Source organism: Balaenoptera ricei, chromosome 4 (assembly GCF_028023285.1).
Source record: "Balaenoptera ricei isolate mBalRic1 chromosome 4, mBalRic1.hap2, whole genome shotgun sequence".
In the NCBI taxonomy this organism is placed as follows: Eukaryota; Metazoa; Chordata; class Mammalia; order Artiodactyla; family Balaenopteridae; genus Balaenoptera; species Balaenoptera ricei.
In genome coordinates, this window is record NC_082642.1 from 102,119,036 (window position 1) to 102,143,934 (window position 24,899).

The 24,899-nt window shown below is 36.0% G+C and overlaps 1 protein-coding gene across 1 annotated transcript in view; it reads left to right on the forward strand.

Annotated features, from left to right (window-relative positions):
• Positions 1-24,899, forward strand: part of LOC132364852 (cell surface glycoprotein CD200 receptor 1-like) — a 105,922-nt gene that overhangs the window by 33,859 nt on the left and 47,164 nt on the right. The window lies entirely within an intron of this gene.

Sequence of the window (24,899 nt, forward strand, 5' to 3'; positions counted from 1 at the left end):
CGGAAAATGAGAAATTAAAAAATGACAGCAGATTTGAAAAAAAGGATCAAATAGACATTCTAGAACAGAAAAAAAAATGCAGTAATCAAAAACTAAGCAGCAAAACTGAAGTTTGAACCCAGGAAGTTCAACTTTAGGGACCATGGTCTTAACAGCTACTCTGAAAACTAGGAAAAAAATTGTTAACATTCTTAAACTTCCAAATTTAATGAGAGTTTAACCAACTTAAACTACATTCTGGTTAATCATTGAAAACATTATACGATGTCATAAAAGTTAGACAGTATGGTCAAATATGTAGTTTGGGAATATAAATTTTAAGCCACTGATATAATAAAACCATGGTCAACAGAACATTTGTCATTTCCCTGAAAAAGTTCCATTGAAAATTGAATGAAATTGTAGAGAGATACCAGCTTCTATGAATGATATAATTTTCATGTTTCATATTCTTTTACCAGAAAGTTGCACAGAAATAATTTATTAATTTAATACTGTCTAAAACTTTTAAGGTGATCCCATTTAGCTCAGTCTGGAAAATTTATTTTTAAAAGTTCCTGCTCCTTCTTGACTCTAGTAATTAGGGCGTTTTGGAAATTAGATACTATGTGTCTCTTTTCAGAATACTTTGCCTGGATATTGGTTTTAACCAAGGTATATGACTTGGCTTTTCATTCTTTTCAATTCATTTCTGTATTCTTCTGGACTTCCCCTTCCCAGTTGTCACTCATAGATGAAAATAACATAACTTCCTCTGAAGTGTTTTTTTTTTTTTCTTCTCTGAGAATTGCCAGTTTTACCCGAAGTTGCCAAAATCGTCACCAAGATTCACCAAGGGGTGCGTAAGGAGAATTAGGAGGCTCAAACACTGATTGAGGGGCTGGTCAGGAGTTTGGAAGGAGGGGGAAATGGGTTGGGTAGGTCCCCAGCTGTCCCTCCCCTTTCTAATGCCACAGAAAAGGGATGTTGCTCTGGCCAGCATTCCTGCCACTCCCCCATATCCAAGTTCTCTTTGGGAAGTGGAGTAACATGTTAGAATGTTAACATACTTTGTAATCAAAATCTCAAAGTGTAGCTGTTACTGAATTTGCTAACAAATTTGTTTGTAAAAACATTAGCTTTGGTTTTACCAAATTATCCCCAGGGGGCAGCAGAGAGTGATCTTACTGCAAATAGTGATTAGAAGCAGAGCACAGAGTTTCTCCCTCTCTCTCTGTCTCTGTCTCTCTGTCTCTCCGTCTCTGTCTCTCCCTCTCTCCCTCCATCCATACGTCCATGTATCTCTCTCTCTCTCTCTTCAAAACAAACTATTAAGTTGTAAGAGTGCCCAAATGGAAGAAAGAATGAGTGAATAGATGAATAGATTTAGGAAGGGTGATAAGTGTGGGAGATGTATTAGAGTCAAGACAGAGTTAAAAAATAGGTAGTAAAGTAATTTGCCACATAATTAATAGATTTGGAGTGAGATTTCTTGGGCTTGAATCCTATCTCCATCACTTATTAGCTGTATGACTGGACAATTTACTTAACATCTCTGATTTTAGTAAACTGTAAAATGGGGATAATAATGTTTTTACTTCATAGGGTTGAGAGGGTTAAATGAGGCCATATTTATAAAATGCGTAGAACAGGATCTTAACTATTTACTATGGACACAACCAGTGAGGTCTAGGATTGATATTTTAACAAAATATAAATATATAAAATGTGGTTACTAATTTCTCTGTTCTGGTTTTACTTGTTTATTTGATATTGCATACATTTTATTTTCCAATATTTATTTCTAAATTTTCTTTTTGTACAATTTATGAACTTATATTGAAAAATAATTAGCTCTTATCTATCTTCTAACTTTTAAAGGAGAATTATGGAGGTATAGCTTATATTCAAAGTGAAAATTTTCAAGGTAAATATCAATGACATAGTAGAATGTAAAAAATAGAAATATACATTTTGTGAGGCTTTTAAAAAATTTTTTATTTATTTATTTTTGGCTGCGTTGGGTCTTCGTTTCTGTGCGAGGGCTTTCTCTAGTTGCGGCGAGCGGGGGCCACTCTTCATCGCGGTGCGCGGGCCTCTCACTATCGCGGCCTCTCTTGTTGCGGAGCACAGGCTCCACACGCGCAGGCTCAGTAGTTGTGGCTCACGGGACTAGTTGCTCCGCGGCGTGTGGGATCTTCCCAGACCAGGGCTCGAACCCGTGTCCCCTGCATTAGGAGGCAGATTCTCAACCACTGCGCCACCAGGGAAGCCCTGTGAGGCTTTTTAAAGTTACTCATCAGTACATTTAATGATTGTGCATGGCAGAAGATCCAGGACTTCAGATGGGTCTTCAGAGCTTGGGTCAGGGAAGATTGCAGAAAAGTGAATTAGAGAATAGGGAAATAGGAAATGGCTAGGAGACCAGCCATTTTATGCAATCATAGATTGAATTATAGTGGCTCTGTGGTAATTCATTAGCCTTAGATCTCTAACCATTGTACCATGAGGGCAGGGAGGAAATAAAATAAAGAGTGGCGCATTGTAGAGTTCGAATTCTTTGAAATTCTTCACATTGTTGGACATTGTTCTTTCACTTCCATGAAATAGTTACATTAGCAACTGGGTGGCAGTAGGACAGGGTAAACTGAGGGACTTGGGATTAAGTGTTTAGTAGTGTGCATGTGAGTTTGTGTGTGCGCGTGTGTATGCATATGCAAATGGAAGGGTAAGTCAGGCCACATATCTAAGCCAGAATGTTCAAAGAGAGCAAAAATGACAAGGCAAGTAGGCACTGGCCCATTACCGCAAGGATACACATCCAGAAAATTCAGCTAAAGAAGGAGGAGCAGGCAGGTACTTCAGTTATAGGCAGTCAAGACTCAAATCCAAGACGTGAAAGAGCAGGCAATGGAGAACAAGGGGTCAGAAATAAAAGGCCATTAGAGTCTGTGCAGTAAATATTCAAGGTCCATGCAAAGCCTTTATATAATGGGGAGGGGTCCCAAGGGCAAGATGACAACATCTTCTTGACTGGTTTCAGTTGTGGCTAAGCATGACTGTGACACGAGACAAAGAGATACACCTGACTGGAAGACGTTTACTTCAAAAGCATTTATAGGCAGATGAATCTTTTTTTTTTTTTTTTTTTTTTTAGTAAATCAACAGTGCAAATTCGGGGGCATTATGTCTTAAAGCAGCTCTAACTTATTAAAGCTTACTAGGCCTTTTTGTCTTGGCTACTACAACATTAACCTGCATAACATTGTTCTGTTTGCCTCTGTGGGCACTGATTCGTAATTGGCAGTACTGAAGAGGAGTTGGAAGACTGGTGGAGTAAAAGGTTTTGAGTTTCTGGTTTGAGGGGTACCTTTCTCTTGATCTTGTTTCCATCTTTTGCTCTGCTTTTTGGGACCCAAGGAGCACACCTAAGGAGAATCCTTGAGATTTTTCAGAGACCTGCATATACAAGACAAGCACATTTTTCTCTCATTCTGTTGACTTTCACGGCTTATGTTTGGTGGATGGTTATGATGACAAACTCTTGGTCTCTTTATTGTTTTTCTAAATACTTACTCTGCATAAGAGGTCAAGGTGGGAGTTGGGAGGTTGGGGGGATGGGGTTTTGGGATGGAGGGGATGTAAGAGTGTGAAGAGAAGGTCTCATCCTGCCAAATCTACTTTGAGAATTCTATGGTTTTTCACACCGCGCACTTGACTCTTAAAATGCTGATTGTACATTGTGGTTGGACCTGAGATGAGGGCATAGGAGTGTGTCTATTTAAAGTTGTTGCCTGAAATTTCAAACCAGAGGAGTTAACTGGAAAGAACAGAGGGCTAGTGAACTTGAAATGTGAGTTTTACTCCCAGCTTTGTCACCAAGTCACTTTGGGACCTCAGGCAGATCATGTAACCCTTCTGTGCTTTAGTTTTGGCTGTGTCATTGAACAGGCATTAACATAAATGATCATCAAGAATTTTTGATGACATGAGAAAATGCTCATATCAATATAATATTAAGTGGAAAAATTAGGTCATAGACTCAATTAAGAAACTTGCCTAGTATCATCAGATTAGTAATCGTCCAGCAGAGACTCAACCCATGGTCTTTTTAAGTATTCCATGCCCTCAAGCACCTGATTTCACTGTCTTAAATTGACTCACTGGAAGGAGAGCTTGAGAAGGGGAAGAGGGGAAATATATATAGTTTACTCTTTGGCAAGAGGCAAGATGGAACTGCTAGCTTAAAGAAAAAAAATGCATGTTATTTAATTTTTTTCCTGTTTGCAATGTTTTCTTCCCCTTCCTGGGGAGTTTTGCCTTGGGGTAGGAAACTCTTAGCACACAGAGGAGTTTTTTCCTCCCAAACATAATCTAAATACCTATGAATAGTCACATTAAGGCAGGTGTTTGTTTTTTTTTTTTTTTTTGTAACTCTAAATTCCAGACGTGTGGCAACTAAAGATGAGTATTCATTTGTAATTTGGTTCAAATGATCATTCTAGCTCTTCCAACATGAAAGTGAATGGGAATAAGTACTGAATTGTGATAGACAGTATTATGCTCCCCCCAAAGATGTCCGTGTCCTAACCCCTTGTAAATGTGTAGCCTTACACAGGAAAAGAGACTTTGCAGATGTGATTAAGTTAAGGATTTTGAAATGCGGATATGATCCTGGATTACCTGGGTGGTCCAATGTAATCACAAAGGTCTCTATAAGAGGGAGGCAGGAGAGTTACCACCAGAGAAGATATAACAAAGGAACCGGGGTGGGAATGAGACACAGAATTCAAGTGACCCCTAGAAGCTGGAAAAGGCAAAAAATAGATTCTCTCCATGTGTCCAGAAAGAACACAGGCCTGCCAACACCTTTATATTAGCTCTATAAGATCTATTTTAGACTTCAGACCTCTAGAATGGTAAGATAATTAATTTGTGCTGTTTTAAGCCACTCAGTTTGTGGTAATTTATTACAGTAGTAATAGGAAAGTAATACACTTATGATGCTTCTAGAGTTGTATGTGACTCCCATTATAGACAGTAATCACATAAGAATTTTCAAGGGAAAATCTTTTATTCTAAACTTGATTACTGAGGCTATACACCTCTTCAAACTGGAGATAACTGCTAAAAGTTATGATGACTGGGAAATTTACAGGATGGGTCAAATATAGAGAAATATCCTATTTTGCTTTTTAAACCAAATTTAGACAAATCAGTTTATCTTGGGCACGTTCAATGCCTTACTGTAAAGTTTATCTGTATACAGCAGAAGTGAGAAGAGGACCAATGAGCTGAAAGATAACTCAATCAATCCACTTCCTCCGTCTTTGCTTCAGTGCTTCATACAGGAAATCTATTGCTGTGTCAAGTTCCAGAGAAGTTTCTTCTGTTCCAAGTTACTAATCAGGCTGAAACACATAGAGTTGAAGGAAGGGGCTAGGAGGAAAGAAGTGTCGTACTGCTAACGGGCTAAGAGGATCCAACACGGAGAAGTGGACCAAAGAGAGCCTCACCATGTCCATAGCTCCTTTTACACCTGTGTGGAGGAACAGTGCTGAGTGAAGGGCAGAAAATAAGAAAACAGAAATGCTCTGCACTTGGATAACTTCAGATCTTCAGCTACTACTGATTTTGACTCTCTTCTTAGTTGCAGGTGGGTTTGAATTCACTTTGGGAGGGTGACAGGGGAATGACTGGTGAGAAACCTGGTCTAAGCTTTTCCTGAGCTTTCTTTGCCTTTCTTATGGAGCAGAGCACGATAAATGCAATCTGAGATATGGGGGACGGGGTTTCCTTCTAAATTTACTTCACTTTATTATTCTTATTTTCCACTTTGCCTTACTTATTTTATTTTGTGTCCTACTACACTATACATATCTCTATAATTTGCCCCACTGCCCATTTCCTTATTCCCCCTCCCCCTTTTTTGAACGAGACAGAATTAATTTCTAGTAGCAATTCAAGTCACCTGAAAAAAGTGGAGCTATTTTCGTCTCCCCCTCTTAAAAAACTTAAATAATAATCCCAACCTATTTATGTCCATATTGTTAACAGTATAAATTAGGAAAGTTTATTGCTTTCTTGTCACTTTTGATGACCAGGCACTTTTAAAAATATAATACGTTCAGGAGTTTGGTGGTGCATCTGTGATGTAGGTCTGTATTTATCTTTAACATGTGTGGGCTGTCAGAGACAGTTTCTGGGTTAGAAGACACGTTCTTCAACATCTAGGTTCCTGCAGGAGTTGTGGAGAACTTGGGGCTATTGCGGGGCTGTCCTGGTTTCACTATAGAGGGTTGGTAGGAGTGGGAGGGAGTTTTCAGGTTTCACTTTTAGTAGATGGAAGCAGCTGCAAGGAAACATTTGGTTTTAAATTTTATAGTTTGGTAATTGAAGGAAGAAAAGTATTTTTTCTCATATAAATGACTTTAAAATACTGTCTATCTTCCAGCAAAACATCTGTTTTTCTGCATGTTAATCTTACTGGTGAGCACACGTAAAGTAACTATACTGTAGTACTGTACTTTTCTATGGAGCATTTTCACATACTTTTTCTCCTCTGATCTGCACAGCAACCCAGTGAAGCAGGCATAGAAGACATTTCTCCATCTTACAAAGGTAGAAACTGGGGCATAGAGAGGTGAAATGATTTGTCCAAGGTTACATTACTAGTATATGGCAGTCATACCCAGTAATAATATACATCTGTAAGTATCACTAAACATTTGAATGGGCAGTTTTCCTCAATACTTAGCCATTATGCTTTTCACTAACAAGTGCCACTAAGCCAATACTTAGTTATAAACTGAATGGAGTATTTACTCACTTAAAAAAAAAAAATCAAGTGATCTGAATCTTTCAATAGTTGAGGTCTTGTTGTAGACAGTTTTTAAAGAAACCTGTGCAGGACCCAACTTGGCAGGGAATGTCAGCTAGGCAATGAGCTATTTATGTCAAGTTGCACTATGACTTTTGGGTAAAAGAAAAAAGATCAGGATTAAAACATAATCAATAATTTTGAATTTAATGCTTTAAAGGTTTGGATTTTAAAACTGTTTCTAACCACAACTAGGCGATACTACAAATATCGAATCTCTGAAGTCTGTGCTTCTATAATTATAATGTTATCAGAACGTTTAGGATAAAGATATGGAAAAGCAAATTACTTTATATGCAGTGATTTGGCATGATAAATTCACCATGAAATAATTCAGAATAATGATATGCAAAGCACTTGGGGCATGAGTTTATATCTTTATCACTAATACTTCTTTGTTATTAATGCTGCCAAACAGAAATAACTCACTTTATTATACAAGACAAACTCACAAAGGAGAAAGAGAGCTAATGACTTCACTGTAAACAACATACTATTTTTAAAAATCCACTTACTTTTTTGTTTTACTTATTTGTTTATAAATTCAAGCAGTGTGGTAGTTGATAGACAAGATTTATTAAGAAAATACCTGAGAGGGAAAAATAAAAACAATGCTAATCATCCACTGCAGAGTAAAGCTCTCCAACCCTGTGTCCGGTCCCCTTCCCTCAAACTCCCTTTACCCCACACCACTTCTTCTTTTTTATTTTATTCTATTGTCTTCTAGATTTTTTCTTGTGTTCAAATTATATTTTGATGTCCCCATTAAAATCTTTTATAAAAGATTCTATCATTTATAAAAGTCACAGATATTGAGATTATGAGTTACTGAAAAGGAATCCTCCACCTTTTTTCTTCTTGGGCTAATTTTGACCATTTGTTATTATCTCCCAGTAGGGGGCAGGCAGTGACAAGAAGAGGAGATGATAAAAATCGAGGCAGGGCTGTTTGGTAGCTTCAGCGGTTTGCAAAAAACCGAAAAAGAGATTAAAAGCAATTGAGAAAAAGAAGGTGTTTGTCCTCATTAATTTCAGTCTTCTCTTCCTTTTCTAATTTGTGATAGCTGTGAATTTACACATTATAGTAATTTTTAGGTGTGGTTTCCTCTAAACATCCATGCTTAAACAATTAATAAATGAACCAAAAGTCTTTATATAGTCTTGTATATAGAGTGTGTGTCTGTGTGTGTGTGTCTGTGTGTGTGTGTGTGTGTGTGGGAATAGGGCCTAAAAATTGTTAGCAATCTAAATTAGAGAGATCAAGCTAAGATGAAACAAACGGAGAACATTTTCAGTCAGTCTTGAAATTGTGTATGAATCTAGTAAAAATCCAAAGATAGGAGAAATTATGGTGGGTTGGACTTATTGAAGCCTTTATGGAAGAGATGGGTCTTGAAAGGTTTGGATAGATGCGGAAAGGCAGAGATAGAAAGTGGGAGGAGGAGATGTGTAGCATGATCAAAGGCAAGGTTGTTCAGGGAGAAAAAGAACTCTTAGCTTCATGGATCAGAGATTGGTTGTTATATGACTGCGGGAAATAAGGCTGAATTTCAGGGGTCCTTGATCTCTAAACAAAGAAACTTGGATACTGTACACTAGTCAGGAAAATAATATAATAAAACAATATTTTGGAGAAAAATGTGGCATCGGTATCTCACTGAGTGGGAGTGGCACTTGGTAAAGCTTTATTCTGAAGCAGGGGCAAGAGCTCCTACCCTTGAGTTTACATTTTAGGAAGGCCCATGATATTACTGAGAGACATTGGCAGCTGAGAAGGGAAGTTTCTTTGCAGAGGAAGATGTTAAATTCAGTATAGAGAGGGCAAACACATAAGATGAAAATCCCTAAGAGTACTTGGAAGTATAGCACATCCAGAATTTGTGGATGGAGGATCCCACAAAGAGAGTACACATGAAGAGATAAAAATAATAGAATAAACTCTAGAGATTTTTGGATTTGGGTCCTAGGAGTGATAATTATTTCTTCCTCTCTATAACAGAGAGTAAGATCTGAGAAGAGATGGGAAGGGAGACAATCTGCCGTATAAATGGAATGCTTCACTTTTAATAAGAGGATAGAAACTCTTCTGAAATTGCAGAGTAAGATGAGAAGTTGGATGTAAGGATGCTAATAGGTTGAGGATAGAAATAAGGAAATGGGAACAAATGAGAGTTCCACAGTAGATAAATTCCTTCCCAATAAAGTCATGAGTATTTCAGTTAATGGTGCTAGTTAATAAGATAATTCAGTTTTCATTTGGTTTTATGTTGTATCTGAAAAATCAATCTGTACAGTGATTAAAATGTAGTAACTTTTAATATATACTTTTGCCTCTTCTCCCTTGTTGTCATCAACACACATTTGATAATTCCTAAATGGGATTAGGGAGCAGATCTGTGGTTATGAAATGACTTTGGACTGTGTGATGCTAATTGCTCCTAAGAATCAAACCATTACTTTTTTTTATAGTTATAAACTTTAAAAGTTGAGTTTTGAGCAGAGAATGTTTATTAGCGAGGACCCTTGGAAGAAACAGCTGGAAAGTAGGACAAGGGAGCAGAGGGAGAAGTCCACCAGCAATCTTAACCATGACCCTTATCTGACCCCTCATGGGGGTCTCTAGAGTTAGAGTGGCTCCAGAGAGACTCTGCATTGAATCAAAATGGCTGGGGCTTTATACCTCCAAATTAGTCAACGGCTGCCCTGGGAAAAGTCTGACTGTGCGTGAGATAACTGAGGTGATTTCCGAAGATGCTGAGAACTGAAGGCTGTCTGCTGACAGTGCTCCTAGCAGCAGGAGCAGAAACTCATTCCTCGAATAGGATTCTGGGTACACATACTATCTCCATCATAGCTGCCATTTCCAGGGCTCTTCATTCCTCCCTGAATTTCTGAGTTTCTGTCTGGTGTTATTTCCCTTCAACCTAAATAATTTCTATTATCATCACTAGTAGTGTAGTTCTGCTGGTGAGGAGTTCTCTTAGTTTCCTTTTATCTGAATATGCTTCATTCTTGCATATTTATTCTTGCATATTTTTGCTGGATGTAGAATTCTGGTTGACTTTTTTTTCTTTCAGCACTTTAAAAATGTTGTTTCACCATTTCTGATGAGAAGTTGGCAGACTCAAAACATTGCCCCTCTGACTATAATGAGTCATTTTTTTTCTGGCCGCTTTAAAGATTTTCTCCTTATTGTCAGTTTCACCACATATAATGTGTCTATGTATAGTTATTTTCATATTTATCCTGCTTGAGGACTACTGAGATTCTTGAATCTGTAAATTTATGCTTTACAGCAAATTTAGGGAAATTTTTAATCACTATTTTCTTCAAATATTTTATCTATCAACTTTCTATGCTACTTCATTGCAGGTCCCTATAGCTATTATAGGTTGTTTTTTTCAATTTTTTTTCTCTCTGCTCTTCAGATTGGATAACTTCTATTGATATATTTTTAAGTTTGCTAACAATTTCCTCTCTCACTTCTCTTAAGGCCATCCACTGAATATTTTATTTCAGATATTGTATTTTTCAATTTTAGAGTTTCCATTTATTTTGTAACTTGTCTCTTTTCATTCTGTTGAGATTTTTTGTTTTTTCATTCATTGTGAGTCTATTTTCTTTTATATCACTGAGCATAGTTTAATATTTACTTTATGGTCCTTTTCTGATAATTGCAGTATCTGTGTCAATTTGAGGTTGATTTCCCTTTAATGTTTTTTTTTTCCTTCTAAGAATGGGCCACATTTCCCTGGTTCTCTGTAGGGTGAGTAATTTTGTTTAGATTGTGAATATTCCATCTTAGAGTCTATATTCTGTTATATTACTTTGTTGATTTTTTTTCCCCAGAAAACATTTACCTTGGTGGAACTCAAACTAAAAACTCTCTCAGACAGTATTTTATTTCATTATTTTTTTTAAAAAATTTATTTATTTATTTATTTATTTAGGCTGCACCAGGTCTTAGTTGTGGCATGTGAACTTTTAGCTGCGGCATGCGAAATCTTAGTTGCAGCATGCATGCAGGATCTAGTTCCCCGACCAGGGATTGAACCCGGGCCCCCTGCATTGGGAGCATAGAGCCCTACCCACTGGGCCACCAGGGAAGTCCCATCTCTTGGACAGTATTTTAAATCTCGGTGCTTTTACCTTTAGCTAGTTGGCTTCAAGTGTGCCCTGCCATGTGGGGCTTGGGGTCAGCCAGAGAGGTGGGTACAGTTTATACACAGAATTTAGAACTCTAGCTCTCTGTCTCTCTCAATTTCAAGAGACCAAGGCTGCTCCGAAATTTATCTTCTTGTTCTTCAGAGAACTGTGGGTTTTCTATTAGAGTTTTAGCTGTCCAGTGTCATGCCAACTGCAGCCTTTCCTGGGACTAGAAGTGGTAAATATGGGAAACTTTCTTTCTTTCAAGGATTGATACCTCTCAAGAATCTTCTTGCTTTTTCTACTTGCCAGTGGCTTCAAATAGTTGTTTTTCTATTTTGTCCAGAATTTGTGGTTGTTATGTGTGGCAGCTTACTTGTCCATAAACAAAGTAGAACTTTCTTCAAATCTATGTCTTTTTAATATCATTGTGTTTTTACCAAGTGATATTGATTTGGTTGGTTGTATTGTCTTGGACATTTAGATCAAATGTATTATATTATTAAATGCCTTTTTGTTTTCTAAATTTCATCCATGCCTTGACTATTTTGGTGCTTTTCATTTTTCTCAAGAAAATCTCACTCCCCTTTCCCTTGTTTTCTAGATTCTTATATATCTCTGTATTGGACTTAAAGATCCGTCATGAGATATAATTCTAACCGCTAGCTATGTCATCTTTAAGAAATTACTTGCCCCCCCTTTAAACAGTAATTTCCTCATTTGTGAAATAAAGGAGATGCATGACACTATTGAGAAGTACTGAGTTTTCAGACAGGAAGGATTTTAGAAACCTTCAAATTAAATTCTTTCATTTTATACATGGGCAAATAAAGCCCAGAAATGTTTAAGGAATTACTAAAGACATAACCCAACTTTTTAGTGGATGAGCTGAGCTTGGAAATCCTCCATAGCACCAAAAATAGAGGGGAAAATGGATGTGGCAAGCATATGTGGGAGAATCTATGGTTTTTTAGATGTGATGTACTTGAAGTAACAGCAAGCATTCAAGTGAAGAGAAATAGCAGCTTAAGGGTTGAGATTTTTGTTTAGGAAAAATAAGTCAAGGCTAGCATGTGGGCTAGTTTTTCTGTCAGTCAATAAGTAAGTGGGTGTCTGCCATGTGTCAGACACTATGCTTCATGCTGCAGATACTTGAATAAGACAGACATTGATCCTGCTCTCATGGACCTTAGAATCTGGTAAGAAAGGTAGATATTAACTAAATCATCGCAAATAATTAAACAATATAAAATGTGTAAAGAGAAGTATAGGGTGGCATGGAAATGTGTAATTGGTAAGTCTGATCTGGTCTGAAGGTCAGGGAAGACTGCCCTGTGGAAGTGAGGTTTAAGATGAAGATGAGCAGAAAATAGCTAGGCAAGGAGGGTTGAGGGGATGAACATTCCAGAGAGTCAAACAGCCTGTATGAGGGCAGAGGGAGCTACACTGTGACTGAAGTGGTAAAACAAGGAGAAAGCAACTGTGTCGAGGTCCAATTCAAATTCTGGAGGTGGGAAAGGATGGTGAGAGAAGGTATAAAGAGAAAGAGGGGCAGGCGAGACTTGGGGCAATACCTTTATTAAGGTGCCTGAGGAGACAGGCAGGCTTGCAAATGAGGAGACAGATAGAGAGAAGCACAGGGTAGTGGTAGAGGTGAAGGAAGGGGTTTTAGAGGGAGAGGAAAATAATAGCATCAAAATACGCCAAGCAACTCAGGAACAGAAGCATTGAAGAAAGGTCTAAAGTTTGACTGTAAAGGGCCTGGTGACCTTCAAAATTGTGGTTTGAATCGAAGGGTATAAGAGCCACAAATTGCTGACATAGAGGATGGAGTGGGGTGGGGGGGAAATTGAGGCTGTGGGCTTAGACCACTAATTCTATGTTAATTTTCTATCAACATAGGGGGAGCCTGAGTATGTTCAAACTGTGTCATTGGAGAACAGTCAGTGATTCGGTAAAGATGTTTTCCCAAACAGGGTGTTCGCATATGCAGTTTTAAATTGTTTAGTGATTTCTTTTCTTTGTCTTTGCTATTTTGTTACTTTACCATGAAATACTATGCCATCTTTCCCTACAATTTATCTATTACGTAATATGGGAGTATCTGGTTATAGGATTTATTTTTGTGGTATTGACAATTTTTGAAAACATGTTCAAGTAGTAAATAGTGGTAGATTCAAAATTATTAAATCTAGTTGTTTTTATTATCCAAAATATCATTCTCTCTGCTTTTTTTGGCTCTCTCCTACATGTTACCCAGAGGTTGTTCTAAGCCAGTAATTTTAAGCTAGTTGCCAGACAGAGTCACCCACAGGGCCTAAAATATTAAAGATACAGTGGTGGTATCTTAAGCCTACTTAATCAGACCTTTCAGGGCATCTGGACTTTCACAAATCTTTGCAGGTTATTCTGATGGGAGCTAGGATTAAGAACACTGTTTTAGGTCTTTCTTCATTACCCAAACTATCCCTGTTGTCCCAGATCTACAGGCTGCTATAGATCAGATTCTGCTCACCTTCAGATTTACCCATCATCCAATGTGGACTTTAACTTCCCCAAATGATAAGGTTTCTGAGGGCTAATGCCTTGCCTTATTCATTCTACCATCCCCAGAGCTCTGCACAGCTACCTGAAGCTGAGTACGTATACTCAGAAAACGTCTGTCAACCTAAACTTCCTCAAAATGTCTCTTGTATCTGTAACCACTCTTGCCCTTTATGCTTCTCTCTCAGAAACCAAGTGTCAGTCTTCAAAAGCAAGCCTCCACTTTGTGTTTGTCTCATCTCCTCCCCCTACCTCTAGGATCCTGCTTTACCAGTTAGCCTCCTTCATTCTTGTAACTTCTAGCGCTCCCTCTTTCTGTCTACAAATATGCTATGTTCTCCTCTCTTCTTAAATACCCTCTCAGTCCTCATAGTTCCAGATATTGCCCCATGTCTCTCTTTCAGGTTTGACATGAAAAGATAAAGCCACTGTCCCATTCTCCCATACCTTCAAGGTCAAACTTCTTGAAAGAGCAAGTCTACATTTGTTGACAATTGCTTCTGCTTGGCCCCTTGCAGTCTGTTCTGCCCCTCCCACTGTACTATAACACTACTTTCTTACAGCTCCTAAATGTCTCTGATGACCTTGTTAGCAAATCATAAAGCCTCTTAGTCCTTACTTTAAGACTTTTCATACATGATTTGACCTTGATTATTTCTGTCTTGAAATCTCTTTCCCTGGCTTCAAGACACTGCATTTACTTTCTACTTTTCCTCATCATTTCTGCTAACTTCACTTCCTCCAACAGATCCCTAATTTTAAATATTTTCAAGACTCTGGTTGTGGCCTCTTCTCTAATTTCCACAGAGGCAGCAATTTGGCAGCCCATGGGCTGGATCTGGCTTGAAGAGACTTTTGACTGGTTCATGTAATATTTTTAAAAATTTGAATTTGTTGCCAATATTTTTAAATTGGGAGATTTTACCCAAAAACCCTGAGATAGCATCTAGGGTTGCTGTGAGGATTAAGCTAAATGATGTATATAAAGCACTTAATACTGTGTCTGAATTTTACAAACATTAAAAAAAAATCGTATCAATAATTATTTTGCAGTTTCCAAAGCTCTTTCATGGATATTATTTTATAACTTATTTAATTGGCCCCTACAGATCGACTTTTTGGTTGTTTCTAGTTTTTTTTCTTGGAATTAAAAACTATGCTGGAATTAATATCCTAGAACATAAGGCATACCTTGGAGATATTGTGGGTTCAGTTCCAGACCACCACAATAAAGTGAATATTGCAATAAAGTGAGTCACACAAACTTTTTGGTTTCCCAGTGCATATAAAAGTTATGTCTACACTATACTGTAGTCTATTAAGTATGCAATAGCATTATGTCTAAAAAACAATGTACATACCTTAATTTAAAAATGCTATTACTAAAAAATGTTAACCATCATCTGACAACACAGGGTTGCCACAAAACTTCAATTTGTAAAAAACTTAGTAAAGTGAAGCACAGTAAAAGGAGGTATGTCTGTATCTTTGTATATTTGATATGCATATATATTCATGATCTGTCCACTGAACACACTGACCCTTGTGATCACTGATACACATTAGTACAACATCTTCCATGAGTTAGGGAACAAATCTGTCTTCATTAACTAGTTTTGGACTATGTGATGGTAACTGCCTCAAAAAAATTAGCCCAACAATATGGCTTTTATTAATACTGTGTCCTAATAAAATGATGCAGACTTTGTGACTATCGTCACACACACAAAAATTATTCCCAGAAATATGGTTTTTATTAGCATTGTGTCCTATCTATATTTCTTTTCCAAATAGCTAATTAGTTCTCCTAGTATCATTTATCAGTGGTATAAATAATCATCCTTCCCCTTACGAATTTAAATGACCACTGTTATCAGATACTAAATTCCCATATGTGTAGATAAAGCAGCTGAGGTTCAGAGAGTAATCTGTGCAAGATTACAGAGGTAATAAATGGAAGAGCCAAAATGTTAGTTGATTTTCTTACTCTAATTTTGGTGTTTTTTTTCTATTTTGTCTCTGCTAAAACTTTGGGTTTTTACCCAATATTTTGTTTACTGAACACCTAATTAGGTGTTGCCTGCTACTAAATTAATGTATTTTAAAACATAAATCACTTTCATAAAGTGTAAGAACACGAAATATATGTTGTGATACCAGGATCAATTGTTGACATTATTATGTTAAAAAAAGTACGTATTCTTGTGTTTCTTTGTACTTATTTTAATTTTCTTGTATAGTGACATATATAATATATATTGCAAAGTGTATGATATATGTGCATTTTAAAGAACAATTATACAGTGAATATCTATGTAAATTAAGACATAGACTGTTGCCAATTCTTCCTCAATTATAGCTCCCAAACTTTGCTCTAAAGGTAGCCATTATCTTTTGGGATAATCATTCTCTTTGGGGTACAATCATTCCCTGTTTTTTTTTTACATTTTACCATGTACATATGTAGTCCCTAACAATAAAACTTATTTTGCCTTTTTTTTTTGGTATTGTGCATAAATGGAATCATACTATGTATATTATTTTATAACTACATTTATTTACTCAGTATTATGTTTGAGATTTAGCTATATTTAAGTTTGTAGCTGCTGTTCATTAATATAAATAATTTTTATCATACAATTTCAGATGTTTACAAAATAGTTTTTTTTCCCCTGGAAAAATTCTGGTGCAGAAATAACAAATATGATTTAAAATAAAAAATTTCTTATTTTGCATTTCAGTTTCTTTCCTTTTTTGGAGGCAAGGATCATGTTAATTGAAATATTAAGCTATGAGACAGATGAAGGAGATAGTTTTAATTTTAAAAGGCATGTTTCATTTTATATTGCCAAAATGGCAAACATTTATTTTGCTTTTCTCTTCTCTTTCCATAGGAAAATACATTTGTCTCAGGGAAAAAATCCTGAAATCATTATGGGAGACTAGATTTATAGCAAAAGCTGAAACTATCTTTTTTTTAGCCCTGGTCTTTCTTCAGATCTAGTATATTCCCTCCAGATACATGTTCTCTGCACATAAAAGTACTTTTATTTGGAATGTTCTCCTCTCATTCTCTTTCTTATTATCAGCTTCTTGTTCATTGGGCCATGTATTAATCACCTATTACTGCATAATAAATTACCCCCTAACAAATATTTATACTCTCACTGTGAGCCAAGAGTGAGTGAGAGAGAAAACACCAGGATAGAAGCCCCAGTCTGTTTATAACTTAATCTTGGCAGTGACATTCTATCACTTCTGCTGTATTCTATTTGTTAGCAGTGAGTTAGTAAATCCAGCCCACACTCAAGAGAAGGGGATTTTACAAAGACACAAATACCAGGAAGGGGGAACAGTAGGAGCCATCTTAGAGGCTGCCTACCATGCCTCAGTACTAGGATAAGTTACTCAAGGTACATTTTATGTACTTTTCATTTATTGCTATTGCAATTTCACATAATTATTTGATTATTTGGTTAATGTGTATTGTCCCCATTAGATTGAAAGCTCCATGATAAATGGGCGTTTATTGAGTGCTTAGCTATTGTAATTGAATAAATAAATATTATTAATGCAGCTTCCAGCTTCCCTCCACCAGTCCAAAAGCTCTTATATATGTGATAGGTGGTCACTAAGATACCATCTCAATGAAAGCTAGTGAAAGAAGGCAGAAAAAAACCTATTTCTTTTCTTCCAAAATTTCTCGTAAAATTAGTGCATTACTTTTCAGGTAGCTTTAGTAGAGAAAAATATCACATGAGTCTGTTATTCCAACTATTCCTGTTTCCTATTTAGAAAATAAAATTGGGGGGAAAATTGGCTATGCTTTCAATTATTCTTACAGGGGTGGGAGTACTTTTAAATTATATATCAGAAAAAAAGTTGTAAATTAGGATCCCTTCCCCCAAAGTTACAAAGTTTATGGATTTTCTGGCCAATTATCATGGACTTCCACTAGTTCCCAACATGAAAATCATCGCATTAGAGGCAGAAATAGAATTAGACTATTTGGATGACAATTCATCTTATTTTCAGGACCTCTAAAGAAAACAATTCAATGTCTCTTCTTGCTTGAATCCATTCATAACTCTAAAAACTGTTGGGAAATAATACTTTTATCTCTAACCTATATCCACAATATGCAGTTTTATAAAACACAATACAAACATACAAACTAAAATGTTAAGGTTGATATTTTAAGCTTTCTGGAGCCAAAAAGTTATAGTAAAGTTTTCTATACTGTATTTACTTCACCATACTGGTGATTAGAAAAAGTTATGTGCTCAGTATAGCTAAATAAAGTTCTTCTGGCAATGTAATTTTAATTTTCTTTGTGTGATTAAGATCTCAGTCTCAGAGTTGCACTTATTTTAAATGAAACTTGCATCTTTAGGAGAGATGTACGGTTTCCTTTTTACTGGGTTTAAAACCTCAGTTTGTAATGTTCGTTGGATACCTTTCACTAGTTATTCCTTACTTATTAAGTAAGGATGACAGTCTGTGTTTTGCAGAGGAGAGAACTAGAGTAAATAAATTCATTTAATTATTTATAATGATTCAGGGAAGAAGCAGAGTAAGAAGTAAAACTCATATCTCTCATATTTTCCTGCCATTGCTTAATCCAAAATCATCCAGTTCTGTATTTATTATAACTTGCAGAGTTTTGAAGTTTGAAAGCTTGAAACACCAAATATTTTCCTTGTGTAAAATATCAGAATATTCCCACAGATTTCAGTGTATTGAAATATATCCAATATATTTCAATGTATTCTATGTTCCTTCTTTTAAAGTGTTGATAGTAAGTTCATTAAATGTTAAATAACAATAAAGATGACAAGATGCAAAGACCATAATAAGCAATAAGAATGATTCCTAATTAGTTCAATACTAGCATAGAAGCCTCAAGTTTTGGAGAGAAATATCAGAAGACATGTAAAAATAAAGCTATTCTACATTATTCTCTTTTACAGCTATATGGTCATTTTATTAGAGCATAGCCAGATACTTTAAGCTACAGTTTTGCTTCAATTTTAGAATTCTTTTAGCTTAAAATTCATTTGATCAGACTCCTTACTGCTTGTTTGTATTCTCCCAAAACCTTGCCAATGAATGAAAGGGCAGAAAAATCTTTAATTTTTTGTTTTCCATCTTCATACATTAGAAATTATACTGACTATACTGACTATTTAAGTATGGCATAATCCATGTTCTATTTTGGTTAATAACAGTTACTGAATCAGAGGTTTTTATTGAGAATGGTGAAATTATCAGAAATGCCTATCTAACTTTTTTAGTCAGTAGAGCCCAGCAGAGCACAGGATTTTACAATAGATAAAAACTGTTAAGTAGCACAAGAAAACCATGCGCTGTTTCTGAGAGCCTTTTTCACTCACTGGAGGAAGCCTTTGGAGTATAGGTTTGCACAGTCAATGCCTATACAGTGTCTATTGTGTGGGTGGTATATGCTTGCTCAGGCATATGACAAGGACGATTTGGGAAAGAAAACTCAAAGCGAGTGCTCAAAGTGACTAAGAGGTTTCATTAGTAGTCAAATCACAAAACATCTTACTTCTACTGATGATTTTGACTTAGATGGAAAAGGGTTTTTTTAGACATTATTTTCAGCACCAAGCGTTTTTCATTTGTATTTTCTTCTATGTTTATTTGTGTAGATGCATGTTCTAATATTATGTGTGTTACAACCTGATGTTTCTGATATTATTTTTAATTAAATCTAGGGATAATTTATGTACAATTAACTGCGTCCATTTAAAAGGTACATTTTGATGAGGTTTGACAGTTGTATATACCTGTGATCATCATCGCAAACAAGATACAAAACATTTCCATCATTCCCAAAATATTCCTCCATGTATATTGGTAGTCCATCCTTGTCTTCATTCCCATATCTTCAGGCAACCACTGATCTGCTGTTTGTCACCATAAATTAGTTAGCATTTTACATTAGTAGTACTCTTTTGTGTAGTGTGTAGTGTACTCTTTTGTGTCTGCCTTATTTCACTCAAGGGAATGATTTTGAGATTCAATGTTGTGTGTATTCCTTTTCATTGCTGAATAGTATCCCATTGTATGGATAACTAATCTATCTATTTGCTGACTGGCATTTGGGTTGTTTCTAGCTTCTGGTTATTTGTGAATAAAGCTGCTATGAACATTCATGCACAAGTCTTTGTGTGGACATATGTTTTTATTTCTCCTGGGTAAATACTTAGGATTGGAATGGTGAGGTTATATGTGGGCATATGTTTGACTTTTGAAAAACTGCCAGAAATTTTCTAGTGTAGTTATACTTTTTTACATTCCCATTTATAATGTGTGAGAGTTCCAATTGCTTCACATTCTTGCCAATATATATTATCAGTCTTTTTAACTTTAGCCATACTTACAGGTGTGTAATCATTATCTCACTGTGATTTAAATCTATATTTCCTCTACGATTACTAATGTTGAACATCTTTTTGTGTATTTATTGGCAATTTGAATATCTTATTGGTGAAGTGTCTGTTCAAGTCATTTGCCTGTTTTTTAATATTGATTTTTAAAATTACTGAATTGTAAAAGTTCTTCACATATTCTACATAGCAGTCTTTTGTTAAATACATGTATTATAAATACTTTCTCCTAATCTGTGGTTTCCCTTTTCATTTTCTTAATGTTCTTTTTCAAAGAGCAAAAGTTTTAAATTTTGATAATGTCCAGTTTATCAAATTTTATTTCATGGTTTGTTATTATGTATTATAAGAAATCTTTGTATATGCCAAAGTCACAGAGATTATCTCCTATGTTTTCTTCTAGAAGTATTACAGTCTCAGCTTTGTACATTTAAGTCAATAATCAAATTTAAGGTAATTTTTTGTGTATGGTATTAAGTAGTGGTTAAAGTTCTTTTTTTTGTCTTACATACGGATATCTAGTTGTTCCACCATCAGTTGTAAAAAAGACTTTTCTTTTCCTTTTAAATTGCCTTAACATTTTTGGTGATAATCAATAGACCACAAATGTGTGAGTCTATTTTCGGACTCTCTATTCCGCTCTATTGAAGTATGTGCCTATCCTTTAGCCAATGCCAGACTGCCTTGATCAGTGCAGCTTCAGAGTAAAGCTTGAAATTAGGTAATATGAGTCTCCCAGTCTTATTCATTTATTAACTGTTGCTTTGGCTATTGTAGGTTTGCACACCCATATAAATTTCAGCTTCTTAATTTTCACAGAAAAGGCTACTAGATTTTTTTTTAAATTTATTTATTTATTTTTGGCTGTGTTGGGTCTTCGTTGCTGCGTGCAGGCTTTCTCTAGCTGTGGCGAGTGGGGGCTGCTCTTCGTTGCGGTGCGTGGGCTTCATTGCGGTGGCTTCACTTGTTGCGGAGCATGGGCTCTAGGCACGCGGGCTTCAGTAGTTGTGGCATGTGGGCTCAGTCGTTGTGGCTCGTAGGCTCTAGAGCGCAGGCTCAGTAGTTGCGGTGCACGGGCTTATTTGCTCCGTGGCATGTGGGATCTTCCCGGCCCAGGGCTCGAACCTGTGACCCCTGCATTGGCAGGTGGATTCTCACCCACTGTGCCACCAGGGAAGCCCGGGGCTACTAGATTTTAATTAAGACTGTGTTGAATCTGTAGACCAATTTGAGGAGAGTTGACCTCTTGAGTCTTTCCATCCAAGAACAAGTATTTATCTCCATCTATATAGGTATTCTTTAATTTATCTCAGTAATATATTTTGTAGTTTTCAGTGTATAAGCCTTGTGCATCTTTTGTTAAATTTATTCCTAAGTTTTTTCTTTTACATTACTATAAATAGAATTGATGTAAAAATTTTATTTTCTAATTATGTGTTGCTAATATATAAAAATATAATTTTTTAAAATATTATTTTAATACTATGACCTTGCTAATTTCAATTAATTCTAGGAGCTGTTTGATAGATTTCTAACAATCATGTCATCTGCAAATAAAGACAGTTTTATGTTTCTGTTTCTGATCTATATGCCTTTTTTTCCTCTTGCTTTATTGCAATCGCTAGAACCTGTAGTACAAAATTGAAAAGAAGTAAGAGCAGAAATTCTTGCTTTGTTCTTGATTTTAGAGGGGAAATATTTCGTTATTAGTATGATGTTAGCTATAGGATTTTCATAGATGCTCTTTAACTGTTTGAGGAAGTTTATTTCTATTCCTAGAGTTTTAAAAATCATGAATGCATGGTGAGTTCTGTCAAACGCTTTTTCTACATCTGCTGAAATGATCATATGTTTTTTCTCCCTTATTTTGTTAATGTGGTCAATTTCATTGATTTTTGAGTATTCAATCCACATGCATTCTTGAGAGAAACCTTATATGATCATGTTGTATTACAAGTGCTAGATTTGATTTGTTAATACTTTGTGAAAAACTTTTGTGTCTTAAAGTTTATAAGGGTTACTGCTCTCTCCTTCTTATTTGTAATGTGTTTGCCTGGTTTTGGTGAACAGTTTATTCTACACTCATAAAATGAGTAGGGAAGTGTTCCCTCCTTGTGTATTTTCTGAAGGGGGTTTGTGTGTAGAACTGATATTTCTTCTTTATTAAATGTTTGCTTAAATTTGTCAGTGTAACCAATCTGACGGGAAGATTTTTATCAACAAATTTAATTTCTTTAATAAGTATAAGGCTTTTCAGATTATCAATTTAATCCCAAATGAGGTTTGAAAGCTGTGTCTTTCAATGAATTTGTCCATTTCATCTGTTACTGAATTTGATTAGCATAAAGTAGTTAATATTTGCTTGTTATTCTTTTCATGAATGTAGTATCTATGTTAACGTCCCTTCTTTCATTCCTGATATTTGTGTTCTGTTTTTTTCTTGATAAATATGGCTATTGGTTTATAAATATTGAAGAACTTTTCAAAGAACCAGCTTTTTTTTTTTTTTTTTTTTTTTTGTCACGCCACGGCTTGCAGGATCTTAGTTCCCCGACCAGGGATTGAATCCGGCCCCTGGTAGTGAAAGCACCGAGTCCTAACCAATGGACCACCAGGAAACTCCCAAAGAACCAGCTTTTGATTTTGCTAATTTTTGTCTTGCTTGTTTTCTGTTTTGTTGATTTCTGCTCTTCCTTTTATTATTTTCTTCTTTCTCTTTCGTTTTTAGCTTCTTCAAGTGGATTTTAGATATTTCTTGTTTTGTAATTAGTATTTAAAGCTATTAATTTTTCTGTAAGCATTGCTTTAGCTGCATATCACAAAATGTGATACTGTATACACTTTTATCTGTCCCTCTTCTTTCACTTAGCAATATGCCCTGGAGATCACTCCATAATAGTAATATAAAGATATCTCTCATTCTTTTTAGTAGTTTCATTATACTTCATTTTGTGGATGTCCCATAATTTAGACAACTAGTTCCCTATGGGTGGCTATTTGGGTTATTTCTAAAAGCCTTGCTATTACAATGTTGTAATGACGAGTCTTCTGTATATATATATTTTCATACTGTTGCCTGCATATCTTTGGGATAGATTCTGAGAAGTGATATGGCTGCGTCAAAAGGAAAATGCATATGTAACTTTGCTATTTACTGTCATATTTTCCATTATCGAATCGGTAACATTTTACATTCCCACCAGCAGTATATTGGCATGCCTATCTCTCTACAGTTGTGCAAAACAGAGTATGTTGTCAAACTTTTGGGTTTTGACTATCTTATTGGTGAGAAATGGCATTTCTGCATAGTTTTAATTTGCGTTTCTTTTACATAAATGATGCTGTGCTTCTTTCTAAATGACTAAGAGACATGTATACTTCTTTTTCTGTAAACTAACTTTCCGTATCTTTAGCCCAGCTTGCTATAGGGTTGTGTTGACCTTTATTTTTAACCCACCTTGAGCCAGCCACATGCCAGGGAGCTGTGCAAATCACTCTTTTAAGCACTGAGGATGAAGAATGAACAACATAGATGAAAATCCCTGCCCTCCTGGAGCTTACAATCTTGTGAGGGAGTGGTGGGTTTGGCCCATGAATTTTGGCAATTGTCTCAAATCTTCCTCCTTAGCTTAACTATTCCCACTCAGATCCAGCATTCATAATGCTTGTATCCATGTGCCATTATAATCCTGATTTTATGGACTTGCCTTTTGATGTGCTCTTTCAGACCGTTGTCTATCAGTATTTCTTCAGAAACGTGGCTTGGACTTTCTTCTCCAACTCTCTCAATTTGGGTTAATTTGGGTAGTGTATTTATCCTGGTATACTTCTTAGGATCCAACCCTTGGTTCCTACTCACTGCAGGAAGAACTACTCGCACGAAAATAATTGGGCAATTGGAGCAGCTTACAAGTTGGGCGGCCTTGGCCAAATTGCTTCATCACTGTGTATATATATTTCTTCATCTCTAAAATGAGGATGATAATACCTGTCAATGGGAGAGACTAAAATGAATAACATGTGCAAATTACCAAAAATCTGTTTCTAACGTGAGTGTTCAAAAATTATTATTTATCAATGTTTTGTAAAAGAAAATGGTAGCTAAGAGAAGCAGTGTATTCAAATTTCTCCAGAAAAACACTGTGCACTGAATTTTACTGTAAAATGTTTCTCTTTGCTGGACAGATACGTCCATTGTAGATGCATTAGAAGTGTATCATTTCCTCGTGAAAACTTTTAGGAGCGTTGTGTCTTCCAGAGTTAGAGCCCGCCAAGATCCAACCTCAATTCTAATCACACATCCAGTTTTTCTCACATAATGGCAATACAATACATAATGTGTAGTTCCTTGAAGATCCCATGGCTTCATGCCTTCTTCTAAATGTCATTCTTTGTGCAATTTTCTTTTTCCTTCTACCTTCCTGGAAAACTGATCTTCTAAGATCCAGCTCAAATATCATCTATTGTAGAGTCTTTCCTAATCTCTTACTACTGCACTCTTAGAATGAAACATCTCTTCTTTTTATCTTCTGGACATTATGTATACTGCTATCATCATACCAACAACTTTATGTTATTATTGTTTACATAGCTAATTTCTCGCCTGGACCTTAGGCTCATCGAGGGAAGAAGGTATTGTTTATTATGATGTCTCTATGCCTAGTGAGTATTTGCCTGGAGTTGATACCCTAAAAATGCTTATTCTCACTGAGAGCTCGCCTGATAAAATTTGAACTTAATAGACAGTTGTCTATGTGATGTGATCTCAACAATGTTTAGGAAGCTCCTTTTTTTGCTCTATACCAGCATCCAACCAACACATCACTTCTAAACTTCTTCTACCTCATCACTGGTGCCTGAAAAATCTGTACCAGATAGTACAACACTTTTTCACAATTGGAGATAGATTAAATGCATATAAGCCTGGGAGAAGAAATA